The 11,686-nt window shown below is 43.3% G+C and overlaps 1 protein-coding gene and 1 long non-coding RNA gene across 3 annotated transcripts in view; one reads left to right on the top strand and one right to left on the bottom strand.

The window, feature by feature from the left end:
- rbfox1 (RNA binding fox-1 homolog 1) overlaps nucleotides 1-11,686 on the bottom strand; it is a gene marked incomplete at both ends in the record, with an annotated part of 479,064 nt that overhangs the window by 266,400 nt on the left and 200,978 nt on the right. The window lies entirely within an intron of this gene.
- LOC308283598 lies at nucleotides 6,388-7,829 on the top strand. The gene is made up of 3 exons (XR_013961942.1): nucleotides 6,388-6,553; nucleotides 6,953-7,114; nucleotides 7,326-7,829. It is a non-coding gene; the product is annotated as an uncharacterized lncRNA (long non-coding RNA).

Genomic DNA, 11,686 nt, shown 5'->3' with positions numbered 1-11,686 from the left:
CATGGTCGCGACACTGGTGGCGCATGCAGACAGACGGCCAGTGTTACCAGATGGGAAATGTTGAATTATCGTACCGGAGGCTCAGAATTATCGTATTTGACATGAAACTATCGTACACGGCCAAAAAAGAGAAATCACTCGCGTAAAAACGTAATTTCACCAAAAAATGCGTCTTTAGTGTAAGAAACGACCTCGTTTTAGACTCCTGCGTGACAAAAACGCATCAGATATGCTGTGTGGAGGCAGGCAACTTCTTGGAGCTTACACAAATAAAAGCCTGAAACTGGTCTGGAAAGATGCAACCAGTGTTTTTAATGCCTCCAAGTACAGATCTAGGGTCAGATTGACTGATTTCCTGGCTTATTTTGAGAAGCCAAACCAGATCCCAGATCAGCAGCCAGGGAACATAGTGAATTCACGCTCTTTTAGATGATATGCCGAAATTATCGTACATTTGGGCATTTTTGGAATTATTGATCGTACATCGTACAGAGGGTCAAATTATCGTACAAATACGATAATTATCGTACGTCTGGCAACACTGCAGACGGCGGACGGCGGACTGACTGACATTCGCTAAATGAATAGTTAGATATGCTTTTTAACTCATCTTTGCTTCTGGGGGACCCAGGAACATAATATTTTGAGATGGGGTTCGGTGGCCAAATACATATGTTAGTGGTCCTACACATGAAAATGTTTGAGCACCACTGATATAGCAACAGTACTAAGCCAGTAGGGTACAACAGCAGTGACAACTAGGGCTGTCACAATTATTACATAATCATCTAATCGCAATTATTTGACATAATCGCTAGTTTTCATAATCTTCATAATCGTTTGTTTTCAGAAAACTGTTAGAATCGGCCTCAGGTTTTATTGGGTTCAGATTGAAATAAAACCTTCCCTTCCCTTCCCTTCCCTTCCCTTCCCTTCCCTTCCCTTCCCTCCCATCCCCTCCCCATGTTGGCCATATGGTGACACGTGTGTCACGTTGAATGCTAAAACCTCTGCCATCCATATTTAATGAATAATGAGGTTGATGTACCGTATGGAGCGGTTTCATCTTCTGCACAGAGAGTCAAAAGATGTTTTCCACTATAGTCAGCATTTCTGTTGCACTTCTTTAAGGTTCTTCAAGGTTAGTGGTTTGTTTGGTGGGAAAGTATATAGCACTCTTTATCCCCTGCTAATAATACTTTGAAAAGCTCCCTAATCTGTGTTATTGGGAACAGTTCTTTTGTGTGTGTGTGTGTGTGTGTGTGTGTGTGTGTGTGTGTGTGTGTGTGTGTGTGTGTGTGTGTGTGTGTGTGTGTGTGTGTGTGTGTGTGTGTGTGTATGTGGGTTTGCAATTGCTACCACGAGGGGACTTCCACATGATAGCACAGTCACGACATGGGGACTAAAAAACCATGTGGGCACCTAAGTATTAGTCCCCACATGAGAAGAGCGTTAAATCAATCCAGAACAATGAATTACTATGCCCAGAGCTTTTTTTTCAAATGGCACACAAGGTCTTTAATCTCTGAGTAGTGTGCTACTAGTGTGTTACAAGTGCTCCCCCCAGCGACCGCAAATGGTACTGCTATGGTGTGCTAATGTTACACACATTTAGCCAATGAGAAGCGACAGGCCAGTGACGTGCCAGACACGTGTCTCTTAGACGACAATTTCATTGGATTTGAGGCCGTAGGCCATTCATGCATACAATACGTCACTACATTACTGGAGTCTGGAGAACTTACCGGGAAATTTTCAACATTACATGCAAGTCACATCATTATAAACGATAAGGTAAGTTTACAAGTGATTCTGTATATATTTTATAGTAGGGTGACCCTGCATCTTGTGTTTAAACAGATCCACTGCACATATCTTATCAAGAATGAGACTTTTAACTTAAGGACTAAAAACTAAACGTTTTTTAGCTGGTGACAAAGTCACTGTGATGATCTGCATGTTGTAATGCAATACTGTCGATCATGTTTCTCGACATTATTTGCGTGGACAGACGATTTAAAGTCGCACAGCAGCGCAGATGAGATGTTTTTTTTTATATTTTAGTAGAAATACTGTGGCAGGGAGACGATAGAGAGAGAGGGAGGGGGGGCATGCAGCAGTTTCAGTTCGGTCACAGACAAGTTCTCCTCCCCTCCCCCACCGACCACAGCCAGTGCTAATCACTGCCTGGTGTGTTGAATTAACAAGTTTGTGCAAGGCACTGCAGACGTCTCCGTACTTCTCCCTCTTGTCATGGTAGCACAGGTAATTATTTGGCATGAATGTAACGTTAACAATATTTAAACATGCTGAATCATCAGCATTTGCTACTGTGTTCTCAACAGTATTTTCAATGTCTTTTTTATTTATTTTACTGATTTTTCTGGATTGACTTCTTTTCTAATGGGCCCATTCACTTTGGTTAGTATTGGAGAGTATAAACCTGAGTCTAAATCCGCCGTTCTGTTCTGGGAAAGAAGCCTAATTTATACTTCGCAGTACAAGGGTGTCGCAAATAAAATAGCAGACCTACAAGCTCACAACGCGTTGTGGATGCGTCGTGCTGGGAGCTTGTAGGTCTGTTTTTAAAAAAATCTTTTTTTATTTTTTTTTATAAAATGGCATAATCTTGGGTTATATTATTATAATAGCCTAATTAGGGGTCCTCAATAGGCGGACCGCGGTCCACGTCCGGACCGCGAGGCACCGCCGACCGGACCCAGGACGAATTATTAAAAAAAAAAAAAATACACGTTTTTTTTCCACTTTTCTTTGTATTCCACTTCATTGCATGCGCTCTGAAATCTGTGTGCGAGAGAGAGAGAGAACGGCACGCTGATTGGCTGATGCCGGGGTATGGGTTGTCATCTCTATGACAACGACTGATAGGCTGACGCTGATAGGCTGTTACCACCGCCTCTGTTCATTTCACACACTGGGTAGACTGAGTGCTTTCGAAGCTAACCTCGCCTACCAGCCTTTCTTTCGAAGCAGGCATCACGCAGCAGCAAAGGCAGCAGCAGCGATTAGTTGCAGGCTGTAAACTAGTTATAAATCAGTGGGTTTCATTCGCGCACAAGCACAACATCAACGTGAATACTTTTGCTGGATGAGGAATATAATCTTCTCTCCAGAGAGTTTTCGCGAGGTGCCTCTCTCTTTCTCCATGGATATGCAGCGAGCCGAGCAAATCAGTGGCGTCAGTTCAGAAAAAGGTAAGGTATGGCAACATGACTGGTGTCTTGCACGCGCGCCTTCGCGCACGTGCAAGACACCAGTCATGTTGCCATACCTTAGCAACAGGCACAATGAAAAGTACATTTTATTATTTCCCCCTGTAGCCAAGGTATGGCAGATGCATACCCCTGCCATACCCAATTGACGCCCCTGGGCCAAATCCAGCTGCGAGGCGAGCCACACGCATACTCGGAGCGGGGAGGCTCTCTCCGACGCGCGGCACCTTGTTTTCGGATCGATATTCACGTTGCGACACAAGCATAAACCATTCAAAGATTATCCCAGTTTGCTAAAAGAAACAAACACTCGCGCAAACAAATGATTGTTCAAATAACTAGCCGTGAAGTTATTCCCCCATAAAATTAAGCTTTATTCGTTGACATTATTGTACATTCACAAATAAAAAAAGACTATCGAGTTCATTGTCTGACGTTGATTGCTTAATGTATAGGCCTGCATAATAATGGCATTGTGTACTGTAGCTATTTACAATTGCAGTTTCTATTGGTCATCAGATGCATTGTCCTATAGCCCTTGTCATCTGTGACGATTTAAAGTCGCACAGCAGCGCAGATGAGATGATTGTTTTGATTGATTTGTGCTTCGCCATAGCACCGTACTGCGGGGTTGTTGCGTGTTGAAAATAGCAGATCATGATAAAATATAATAATCGCGGGACATCCGTTTTTATTGCAAAGGACTACATTAGCTTAGAGCATTGGTTCTCTAAGTGGGGTCTGAGGACCCCCAGGGGTCCTTGAGGGAGTTCTAGTGGGTCCTCAGCTAAATGATAGTAACCAAATGGACCCTTATGGGTATGTGCATGTGTTATTTTAAGTGGGAAATGTATGTTTTGCAATAATAATCTAAATCTACTAAATAACTAGTAGTTTTAAATATTTGTAGTGGAGTAAAAGTATTTTAAAGTTGACAACTATTGTGGGGGTGGTTTGACTTGATTTAGGGGTGTAGATAAGTACCTATTGTCCCACCCAACAATAATGTTCTCCCAGAATACAATAAGTTGGGTTGTTAGACCCAAAAATGTGTCTGTTTTCTTTGTGTTTACTTAATTATTAGACTTGTCATGAAGTATGTTACAAAATCATTGTAAACATCCAAAATGGGACCGTAATTTTTTGCTTGCGGCCCTTTGTATTTTGCTGAGTGGCCCCTGAGGCATCTTAAGTTGAGTAGCCCTGGTCTAAATTAATCAGTGTAAACGGCTCTCTGTAGGTCCAGCAGACAGGCGACTTCTCTGCTGCATCCTTATATATTCCTCTGTTGTATTGTTTTAAAAGTTTAAAGGTCTACACATTCTTCCAATGCATATCCAGGCCTTTTTGACGGATTGGAAGAGATTTCGAAGCTCTGGGTCCAACACAGAATTAATATTTAATGTGTAAAAATCCGCTGTATTTACATTAAAGTGAATGGGCCCATTAGAGGTGGCTGTGATACTGGTCGGAGGTTGAGGCGGAGAGGTTGGGAGGTATATGGGCATTCCCATATATATCCTTAATATTGATTACAATATCCTTAATAATGTCCTTAATATTGACAACATAGGAATCTCCATATATGGGCATAAAACGTACGTAAGTAATGCCAAGTAGGGCCTTGGTTCCCAAACAATGGGTCGGGACCCATCTGAGTTCCCCTCCTACATATTGTTCCTAAATAGATCAAAATAGCAATCAATGTCATGATTTTCAAACAAATTAAAGTATTCATTCCAAGAATGTCTAATTTATATTTTGGGTCACTGGCTAACAAGTTTGGGAACCACTGTGTTAGAGCACACTGGTAGGGCATTGATTGACTTAAGCATAACAGACACTAGCATTGAGCCCTGATGGACCCATCCCAGGAGTTTGACACCCCCTCCCCTTTTGTATTTATAGTTTGAGTCTACAGAAACAGGATCAAGACGATGGTCAGGAAGCTGGATGACCCGACAAAATGGTGAGAGGCATTAGCAAATATTAGCATAAGAGGTTCTTGCGATATACCATACCTGTATTTATGTGTTGACTGATTGGTTTGTTACGTAAAAGGGTCTTAAAAGGTGTACTAAACCTGCTTTTTTGCTTTCCAGGACTTTTGTGTAGGAGAGCGTGTCTTGGCCCAGTGGACAGACTCTCGCTACTATTCAGCAAAAGTAACCAAAGTCAACGAGAGAGGTTTGAATCACTGAAACGCATGTCACAAAGACAGTGTTGTAAATGGCAAAACACACATTAACCGCTACTTTAGACATAGGCTATTTGAAAGAAGCCGATCTACAAGCTCACATTAAGCTAACATTGAGCTTGCAGATGCTCTATTACATCTGGGTACTTATCACCACTGCATGATGGCATAAAGTAGACATAGTTTTAGTGATAAATATGTCCATGTTTCTCTGTGTGTTGACAGCAAGGACATGCACTGTGAAATACTATGATGGGGCGGTGTGTTCTGTCAAGAATGTGAACATTAAAAGAAAGCTGCCAAAAAACAAGACCAAGAAGTCAAGGTAGGTCACCGAGACTCAAGACAAACGCCACTGAGACATGTTGAACAAAGACAAAATCCAATTAGTACTGTTCAATTAGGGATTTTAAGCCTTTAAAAAAAAGAAAAGATGCACCAGCAAATGTATTCACCCTGCCTTAATTTTATTTGCAGCCCCTCCAAACTATGTCCAAAAAAAGAGAATCATGCTCTGCGTAAGAATTAAACACGATATTTTGTAGTGGTTGTTGCTAGATTATGATATCCGTAAAGGGGTTTAACCTAGAATTGCAAATCACTGCTCTAACCCGTTCTGCTCTCTGGTTTTAGAGGATTTTCAAGAATAATAAGTAATACTTAGGAAAGCGATTAAGTGAATGGGGAGATGACTTTATTGTCCTGCCTCTGCAGAAAGAAAGTGGTGAAAGCTCCATCTGTGACCCCACCTGCCCTCACAGCACATGAAGAGCCAGACCCCTTATCGAGTGAGTCACATAGTTTGCTATATCAGTGCGTTGTAGTCCTTGTGTTGGCACACGTATAGCAACTCAATTGTTCTTTTGTGACTTGCATGTAATTCTTACAGCTCAGGGAAGGCCAGAGTCTTCACAACATGCTCTCTGTGTCGTCAAACGCCCCAGTGATGATGCCGTGACCCTCACCGGAAGGCCAGAGTCTTCACAACGTGCTCTCTGTGGCGTCAAACGCCCCAGTGATGACGCAGTTACCCTGACCAAGCCTTCCTCTGCCCCACAATTATACACAGCACCTGAGAAACAGCCAACCTCCACAGCGAGAGAAAGAAAGACCCTCTCCGCAGGTAAGCACAGATGGCAAACTTAACCCATTTAGGCCTGAACACATTATGACGCAATATTTTATGCTTTAACTATTGAAAAATAGCAGATATACAAGCTCACAGCGCGGCACCGAGTGCCGCGCTGCGAGCTTGTAGATCTGCTATTTTTGAAAAATCGTGAAAATTAGATTTTTGACCCGATTACATAAGTGTCTTTTGAATCCTTCTAAGATTTTTTTGAAAAAACGATGTTTGTATGTCAACAATCTGGCCAGCCATCGTCAAAGAAAAGGTCCTTATCATTTAACTGGAGCTCAGTTAGTCTGTTCTTGAGAGACTACTATGTCAGTGGTTCTCAAACCTTTTCATGTGAAGGAACCCCAAAATGATATTTTTTGATGCTTCTTCTCATTCCTACAGCTCAGGGAAAGCCAGAGTCTTCACAACGTGCTCTCTGTGGCGTCAAACGCCCCAGTGATGACGCAGTTACCCTGACCAAGCCTTCCTCTGCCCCACAATTCTACACAGCACCTGAGAACCAGCCAACCTCCACAGCGAGAGAAAAAAAGACCCTCTCCGCAGGTGAGCACAGATGGCAAACTTAAGACACAGGGAAGCATAACTGGCACACAGGGGACACTGACTATCTAAAACAGAAAAACGTGGCACATCATTTCAAAAAGGTTGCTGGCCTGTGTTAGTACATTGTAGCCTTTGTGTTAGAAAGAACTGCCTTTGGGGCTCCTATAGTAACTCAAATGTACATATCTGATGCTCTTTCTGATTCCTACAGCTCGGGGAAGGAATGAGCCTTCAGATGGTCATCTCCAGCTCAGATCCAGGCGCTCACGTGACAACTCTCTGCCTCCCCCCCTGCTCCAGCAAACATATATGGATTATCCTCATGGACACCACAATTGCATCTACTTGCACAGAGAAGCTCGAGTGATGATACCATCGGTGGACTTAGGAGGATGGTCACCTTCTTGGTATTTTTTCCTCTGACTTCAACTCTGGAGAAGTATTTGCACAGACTTTGTTCAAGGTCAGAGAGAGCATAATTTATGTCTTCGTGACTTTCCTTTTGAACCCTTGACAGGAATGCAGATAGCTTCATTTTGGACAACTCCCCTTGTCTTCTCCTGTTGAACAGGAGAACCTGAGTAAGAGTTACCAAGGTCAGCTTCCTGTAGTTCTCCAACGTCTCTGCACACTTCAAGGCCTCAAAATCCTGCTGCTGCTGCTTATTCAGGAAATCATGTAGTCGTTTCACATCCTCTGTAAGGGGCAGTAGCAAAGGGGTATTATAGTTTGCCTCATCGAGTTTCCTGTGACAGTTCCCTGCTACCAACTCATTCCACTTTGCATCATAGACTTCTTGGAAGTTTTTTGCCTTTTCCGCAAGTGCTTTGTCCCCAGTGATAAGTGCGTTACCCTGCATGATCATAGCGATTCTTTTCAGGCTTTGTCCAAGCTTTAATGGAAGTGAGAGGGCCTCTTCGCTCCTTGTGTTTGTTACCGATGTGTGTAACACTGCCTTCACCAGCTCATAAAAGTTTTTTGGCATGACATATTCCGCGATACTTTTAAAAGGTGTTACATCCTTGCCATAGAAAACGAGTCGACCAAGAGACCTCATGCCTTGTCTTACATATTCGTGTTTTGAGGGATCATATCCATGCTTATTGAACCGATACTCTCCAAATTTCAAAATCCAAGGGTCTGATTTAACTGTACAAGCAATGTCATCCTTTTTCATCTTACATACCAATGCCCAGAGTTCTTTGCTAACCGTGCTAGAGTGGGGTAAGGCAGCAGCACAGAGGTCTTGAACTGGAGTTCTACCTGGTAGGGCTTTCTCATGGGCTGATCTAGCAATGCAAGTGCGAAAGTGTCTCCACATTGCATGCTTAGGGTGTAGTCCTTGGCAGTACGCACAGGGCAAGTAGACGTTCCCTTGTTCTTATTTTTGTGGCTGCTTCTGCACAACCAAACTACCGCGACCCTCTTCCAAAACTTTGCAATTATATGCAAAGTTTCCTTGATTACGGAGTAATTGCAAATGATTACGCCTTTCTTTAGAGCCCTTAGGAAAACTCATTGCTAATGCTACTTCTTTCTCCTTTATGTGAACCTGCTCCAAGTGCCTTGCCATTTTGATGTACAACACAAAACCAACAGTATTGTTTCTTGTTGTACAGACAAGATCCATCCACTTTCTTTTCCACAGCTGGAACGGACACGGAGGGTTTTTGGTCACTACCGATGGTTGCTTCTTCTCTACCGGGATATTCATGCCTCTTCTGTGTCGTATCTTCCGAGACTACTTACTACTATACAAGCTCCAAAGGCAGTTCTTACTAACACAAAGGCTACAATGTACGAACACGGGCCAGCAACCTTTTTGAAATGATGTGCCACGTTTTTCTGTTTTAGATAGTCAGTGTGCCATGTCAGTCATTTAATGACACCCATCAAATAAACCCTTCAATGTCCCCAATTCCCACCTGTGTGCCAGTTATGCTTCCCTGTGTCTTAAGTTGGCCATCTGTGCTCACCTGCGGAGGGGGTTGTTCTTTCTCTCGCTGTGGAGGTTGGTTGGCTCTCAGATGCTGTGTATGATTGTGGGGTAGCGGAAGGCTCAGTGAGGCTCACCGCATTATCACTGGGGTTCATGTCCACATGAACATTTACATTTGTAAGTTTACATAACTAACTCATGACATGACATGAATGTAAAACCGAATGCTTCCCATTAAATGTATTTGTATTTCTCCCTGTTTGCTTGGTTTCTGTTTTAATACCAATAATAGCGATTCAAAGCAGTTGTCCCCAAAACCACACGTACAGTCTGTCAAATTGCCCCTATGATCACGGCAGCAGCGCTGATCCTACACTTTAGCTGCACTATTTGCATGCTTGTGCCCCGGTAGTTGTCACAATCAAGTTGGTTACGCTTCTTGAATAGGTCCATCAGGTTCTGTTTCTTTTCCAGCCTTTAGCTGGTGGTCAATCACATGTTGGACCTCTAGCATTGTGATAGGATCATCTAGCAGTGGCATCTTGACATATGATTATAGTACATGCCATTGCTACCTTCAAGCGGCTATTTCACCTTGTCTCCACATATAGTGTTCAAATCACCCACCCATGAATGTTCGTCATAGGGTGAGGGCCCAGACTGCAATCACTTTATATCAGATCAAGTTTCATGACATGAAGTCCCCAGACAGAGTAACATCTGAAACTGTTATGGAGTGTTGTCCCCAGAAAGAATGGACTATATGATGGAGTGTCATGACATGGAGTCCCCAGACAGAGAGTAACATCTGAAACTGTTATGGAGTGTTGTCCCCAGAAAGAATGGACTATATGATGGAGTGTCATGACATGAAGTCCCCAGACAGAGAGTAACATATGAAACTGTTATGGAGTGTTGTCCCCAGAAAGAATGGACTATATGATGGAGTGTCATGACATGGAGTCCCCAGACAGAGAGTAACATCTGAAACTGTTATGGAGTGTTGTCCCCAGAAAGAATGGACTATATCATGGAGTGTCATGACATGAAGTCCCCAGACAGAGAGTAACATATGAAACTGTTATGGAGTGTTGTCCCCAGAAAGAATGGACTATATGATGGAGTGTCATGACATGGAGTCCCCAGACAGAGAGTAACATCTGAAACTGTTATGGAGTGTTGTCCCCAGAAAGAATGGACTATATGATGGAGTGTCATGACATGAAGTCCCCAGACAGAGAGTAACATATGAAACTGTTATGGAGTGTTGTCCCCAGAAAGAATAGATTATCTGAGTGTTATTGCGACCAAAGTTTGCGGTTTGATGTAAAAACCTCCAGATCTTGTCTGTGCGTGTATGTCCCCATCACACTTGTGATGTCACTCTGACATCACTGTTCTTACATAACCCTGACATCACTGACCTAGATGTAGGACTGTTAAGACATCACTGTCAGATCAATGTTGTGAAATCACTCTGACTCTTAAAGATGTAGGGGATCTCCAGATAGGTCATCACTGTCAGATCAATGTTCTGAAATCACTCTGACTCTTAAAGATGTAGGGGATCTCCAGATAGGTATGCCCATATCTGGAGATCCCTGATGTCCTCAATGACCAAGTATAGGACTCCCCTTTATGCTCATACCATATGGAGATCCCTGATGTCCTCACTGACCAAGATGTAGGACTCCCCTTTATGCTCATACCATATATGGAGATCCCTGATGTCATCAATATTAAGCCCATATCTGGGAATGCCCATATATGGACATATTGTAGTCATAAAGTCAGAAAGGGAACTGGAACTCGAACATCTGGAACTGTTATGGAGTGTTGTCCCCAGAAAGAATGGACTATGTGATTGGAGTCCCCAGGAAGTCTGGCATCTGAAGTGTGCTATGGTGTCCCCAGAAAGGTGTAATGTAACATGTGGGTTCCCAAATGGGAGGATTCAGTCAGGTCTGGGGGGGAAAGTATTGAATATTTCTGAATTAATGTGATATTCTGATTCCTGATGTTTTTCTGAGCATGCATGATTTTTCTCAGAGGCGTACCATGTCTAGAAAGGGGAGTTCCCACACGGTAATGTAAACTCATGAGTCCCCAGAATGTAGCCTTTGCAAGTCTGTGTGTGTGTGTGTGTGTGTGCGTGCGTGCGTGCGTGCGTGCGTGCGTGCGTGCGTGCGTGCGTGCGTGCGTGCGTGCGTGCGTGCATGTGTGTGTGCGCGCGTGCGTGCACGCTCTCTCCATCTTATGATCTTTTGCAATGAAGCCATCATCTCCCTTCAATGACATTTGAAACCCATCAACTCTACAAACCACAGTCCCATGTTCATGGAAACACGCGCACACACACACACACACACACACACACACACACACACACACACACACACACACACACACACACACACACACACACACACACACACACACACAGGCCAAAACATAATCCATCTCAGCCATAAATGTTAATCTAATATTCTGTGCACTCACAGCCACAAATGGAGGCAGACTGGCAAAGAAAACAGTAAGGATTGCAAGCAGGCTGTGAGTGAGTGAGTGAGTGAGTGAGTGAGTGAGTGAGTGAGTGAGTGAGTGAGTGAGTGAGTGAGTGAGTGAGTGAGTGT

Source organism: Nannobrachium achirus (genome assembly GCF_963921795.1).
Source record: "Nannobrachium achirus genome assembly, chromosome: 4".
Lineage (NCBI taxonomy): Eukaryota > Metazoa > Chordata > Actinopteri > Myctophiformes > Myctophidae > Nannobrachium > Nannobrachium achirus.
The sequence above is the reverse complement of the archived record's forward strand: the minus strand, read 5'-3'. Positions and strand labels throughout refer to the sequence as shown.